A 5,823-nucleotide genomic window follows, 5' to 3' on the forward strand; every position below is an offset into this window, starting at 1 on the left:
GGGGGGGGGAAGGATGTTTCCCTGGAACCAAACCTCACATAAACCCGGACACACACACACACCCTCACCCGAACACTTACAGGGGCACTCACACTCACACACTCCCATAGACTGTGATAAGGGAGACCATCTGAGAGGACACAGATGGCCTCCTGGACCCACAGGTATAACCGGACACACACACACCCGGACACTCATAGGGACACTCACACACACTCGCCCGGACACTCACAGGGATATACACACTCACACATCCATAGACACAAACTGTGATAAGGGAGACCATCTGAGGGGACACAGATGGCCTCCTGGACACACAAGTATATATCAATATTAATTTAATATTTATTATTTAATTTAATTAAATAAGTAATCAAATTAATGTTTTTTAATAAATTATTATTTTATTAAATTATTAAATAATTATAATAATAAAACAAATTAAATTAAATTTAATAATTAAATATTTATTATTTAATTTACAAATATGACAGATTTTTAATATATATATATATATATATATATATATATATATATATATATATATATATATTATTATATATATTTATATATATATATATTTATATATATATATTTATATATATATATATATATATATATATATATATATATATATATATATATATAATATATATACATGCGAACAAGCCTTAATGGTCCCCAGGACTATATGCAACTGAAAACTCACATGCCAGAAGTGACTCGAACCCATACTGCCAGGAGCAATGCAACTGGTATGTACAGGACGCCTTAATCCGCTTGAGTCAATTTTAAAGGAATATATTACTGAATATTTATTTATGTAAATTGATATATATATATATATATATATATATATATATATATATATATATATATATAATATATATATATATAATATATATATATAATATATATATATATATATATATATATATATATATATATATATATATATATATATATATATATATATATATATATAAAGAGAATGTCTGTCTATGTAATGAGGCCACATGCTGGAGGCTGCAGCCATACACAGATTTATTTTAAAATTTATTTATTAATATATTATTAAGGCTTATTATTACTAAATTAATGTATTTGTAGAGGGAATGGTCTGGGGTAGGGAACGGGCATAGGTTGGTCAGTGTTGACTTTAGCTAAAGGATTTAGGAATAATTATTAATTATTCTTATCACTCCCCCCCTACCAATTTAATTAAAGTTAATTGTAAAATAATGCTTGAGATGGCTGAAGACTTTTTCGTACTTAGAAAAAACCTAAATTAAACACATAAAGAAGTTTATTGGTCCTGATTTAAGTTAAAGGAAGAGGTGCAAAGGTGGTGGTGGGGGTGGGGGGGAGGATACAGGATTTAGAGGTGGAATGAAGAGAGGGAACAGGGGGAGTGGTGCAGGTGAAACAGGGAGGAACAGGGGTGCTGTACAGGTGATACAGGGATGGGGATGGGGGAACAGGGGGAGTGGTGCAGATGAAACAGGGATGAAGAGGGAGAAACAGGGGGAGTGGTGCAGGTGAAACAGGGATGAAGAGGGAGAAACAGAGGGAGTGGTGCAGGTGAAACAAGGATGGGGATGGGGGAACAGGGGGAGTGGTGCAGGTGAAACAGGGATGGGGATGGGGGAACAGGGGGAGTGGTGCAGGTGAAACAGGGATGGGGATGGGGGAACAGGGGGAGTGGTGCAGGTGAAACAGGGATGCAGAGGGAGAAACAGGGGGGAGTGGTGCAGGTGAAACAGGGATTAAAGGAAAATTTATATAAGTAGATAGATGGATGTTTACATTGATTGCTAAATATATACATTGACGGATAGACGGATGCATAGATGCATCCGTCTATCTGATGGATGGAAAGACATATGAGTAGATGGATGGATAGACAGAAGAGTTGATGGACGGATAAATGGAATATAAATGTATATAATGATAAATGGTTGGTTTATGGGAAGATAGATTGATGGATTGACAGATATAAGTAGATAGATAGATGGATCCATTGATGGATTCATTTGTGCTTATCTCTTGAGGTTCTTCTTGAGATGATTTCGGGGCTTTAGTGTCCCCGCGGTCCGGTCCTCGACCAGGCCTCCACCCCCAGGAAGCAGCCCGTGACAGCTAACTAACACCCAGGTACCTGTTTTACTGCAAGGTATCAGGGGCACAGGGTGAAAGAAACTCTGCCCATTGTTTCTCGGCGGCGCCCGGAATCGAACCCGGGACCACAGGATCACAAGTCCAGTGTCCAGTGTGCTGTCTGCTCGGCCGACTGGCTCCCCGGTCGGAGGGGAGCCGGTGAACAGGCGAATCAGGTTAAAGAATATCTGTCGATTTGCTATTGCATCAACTGAGATTCGATATGGGACCATTAGGATTATAACCAACGAACTCTCTCCGTTTAGACGGTAAGCCTCCAGTGTGTGTGTGTGTGTGTGTGTGTGTGTGTGTGTGTGTGTGTGTGTGTGTGTGTGTGTGTGTGTGTGTGTGTGTTAGAGAGAAATAGATGTAGTAGATATAAAAAAATGGAAAAATACATATATTTGATAGGCGGGGTCCAAGAGCTAATAACTCGATTCTGCAGATACATATAGTAAATACAAGGAGAAAATAAATACACACACACACACATTAATTGATAATGGACTGTTTTGTGTGCGTATCCATGTGTACTATTGTCAAGACCGACAGACACGTGAAGCTATGTGTGTGTATGTGTACCTGTAATTGAACTGACATGTGTACGGTAATTATCTGTATGTGTCCATTTTAAAGGTACACATTAGTGAATGTGTATTTATGTAAATTGATTGACATATGTACGTGTGCGCGCGATTAGTGTTACTTTAATTTATATGGTTAACATTTATACAGTTGAATGACATAGTTTCCCATTACTGTCACATTTTTGTTACATGTATACTATTGTCAAGATGGACAGACACGTCCAGCTATGAGTGTTTATGTGTACCAGTAATTGAACTGACATGTGTACTGCAACTATCTGCGTGTGTCCATTTTAAAGGAATATATTAGTGAAAGTTTATTTATGTAAATTGATTGGAATATGTATGTGGACGCTCGGTTAGTGTAACTGTAATTTATATGGTTAACGTTTGAATGACATAGTTTCCCCTCATGGTCACATTTTTGGTTACTATTTCGCTGTTCACTCTCACTCTCTCTGAATCCCGTGGACTAATTGTGCTCACGTGTGTTTGTGTAGGGAAGGGGGAACCATAGGCTTTTCACACAATAATTTGCAACTATTTGCTGAGAAACTTTTCAAAAGATCATCTATGTTTTTAATAAGTGTTCTTTTTCCTAACATACAAGTCAATCACACAGTACCTAACCTCAGTCAGAAACACTTTTCTTACTATATCTCGCAACATCTTTTGCATATATATCCTATCTTAAATAATTAACAATTTTAATTCATAACTGCCAACCCCCCTCCCATCCAAAGCTTTCAAAGCCACCAAACATCATTCCTTTCCCTTAACCTCTCCCAAATTATCTTTTGCACCAATTCACAAACAAGGGGGCTTTATAGCCGAGTGGACGTCGCTCTCGACTCGTAATCGTAGCTCATTCGATCCCACGGTGATGGAACAAACGGAAATCAGCAGAGTTTCTATCATTCTGATGCCCCTGTTACCTAGCAGTAAATATGTACCTGGGCGTTAGACAGCTGTTACGGGCTGCTTCCTGGGTGTGTGTGTGTGTGGAATGTTTTTTATTAGTTAGTAATAATTGATTGATTGACAGTTGAGAGGCGGGCCGAAAGAGTAGAGCTCAACCCTCGCAAGCATAACTAGGTGAACACAACTAGATAAATACTAACCAACCACGATCTCGACAATCCATTACACACACAACCCCCCTCCCCCACCCCTCCCCCCAAACTCCCGAAATCGTTCTACTTAAATCAATAAAAAATTAAAACAAATCAATTAATTCACCAAAAATACTAACTATAAATAAAGGAACCAAATTTAAGACATACAGCGACTCCAGCGTGGTCTAGTCGGAAGAGAACGTGTTCTCATCTGGATAGATTGCGATCGAGTCTGTCGGAACGGGTGTGTAACTGCAGGGCACAAATATTTGTGTGTCCCCTCCTGTAGCTGCCTCTGTTTCTACAGGTTCCCTGGATAGCTGGAATTGGCCTGGCCCTTGGAAAGTGGGGAAGGGGTGAAGTCCGTTGGGCCCACGGATGGATACCTTGGATCCATGGACCTAGAGCAGGTCTAATCACCTGGGATTCGAACCCACGGTGGGAATAAGGGAGGAGATATGGGAAGGGGGGGGGGAAGGATGTTTCCCTGGAACCAAACCTCACATAAACCCGGACACACACACACACCCTCACCCGAACACTTACAGGGGCACTCACACTCACACACTCCCATAGACTGTGATAAGGGAGACCATCTGAGACACAGATGGCCTCCTGGACCCACAGGTATAACCGGACACACACACCCGGACACTCATAGGGACACTCACACACACTCGCCCGGACACTCACAGGGATATACACACCACACATCCATAGACACAAACTGTGATAAGGGAGACCATCTGAGGGGACACAGATGGCCTCCTGGACACACAAGTATATATCAATATTTAATTTAATATTTATTATTTAATTTATTAAATAAGTAATCAAATTAATGTTTTTTAATAAATTATTATTTTATTAAATTATTAAATAATTATAATAATAAAACAAATTAAATTAAATTTAATAATTAAATATTTATTATTTAATTTACAAATATGACAGATTTTTAATATATATATATATATATATATATATATATATATATATATATATATATATATATATATATATATATATATATATATATATATATATATATATATATATATATATACCTGTGGACGAGACAATCGGAATGATAGCCGACAGAGTGTATCGTGATCCAGCCTGTACTCCTCTTGACATGCCAGAAAGTATTCTGAGGAAACTACTCCAAGCTTGTACTAAAGAGGCACCCTTCTTGAGCCCGGATGGGCATATGTATAAGCAAGTAGATGGGGTCGCTATGGGTTCTCCCCTAGGTGTCCTGTTTGCAAACTTCTACATGGGTACCATCGAGCAAAAAGTCTTAGTCGACATGAACTTGAAACCGGCCATATACTGCAGGTATGTTGACGACATTTTTACACAGGTACCTGATGTCAGACATCTGCAGGAGCTGAAGGAGGCATTTGAGCAGAGTTCCGTGCTGCGTTTCACTTACGAGACGGAAAAGGATGGGAAGCTGCCTTTTCTAGATGTAACAGTCATGGAAAAGGGCGGAGGTTTCCACACTGCAGTCTACACAAAGGAAACAAACATAGGAATGTGCCTAAATGCCAACAGCGACTGCCCTGACAGGTACAAGAGGAGTGTTGTTAACGCATACGTCGACCGTGCTCTCAGCCACAGCTCAGAATGGAAGCAAGTCGACGAAGAAACTCTGTAGGGTAAGGCAGGTTCTAGTCAATAACGGCTTCTCCAATGGTTTCATCGAAGACATCATAAGAAGGAAAGTGAAAAGCCATGCAACCTCCGAAGAGACAACTAACACAACACCTATACCCCCTATTAGACTATTTTACAGGAACTTCTTTTCCACAGCTCATAAAACAGAGGAAAGGGTCCTGAAAGATATTGTTAATAGAAACGTTATCCCTACAGACAAAAATCAGAGGATACAACTGACGATTTACTATAAAACCAGAAAAACGGCCAGCCTACTCATGAGAAACTCTCCAGACACGAAACAG

The sequence above is a fragment of the Procambarus clarkii genome, unplaced genomic scaffold (genome assembly GCF_040958095.1).
Source record: "Procambarus clarkii isolate CNS0578487 unplaced genomic scaffold, FALCON_Pclarkii_2.0 HiC_scaffold_103, whole genome shotgun sequence".
Classification (NCBI taxonomy): Eukaryota; Metazoa; Arthropoda; class Malacostraca; order Decapoda; family Cambaridae; genus Procambarus; species Procambarus clarkii.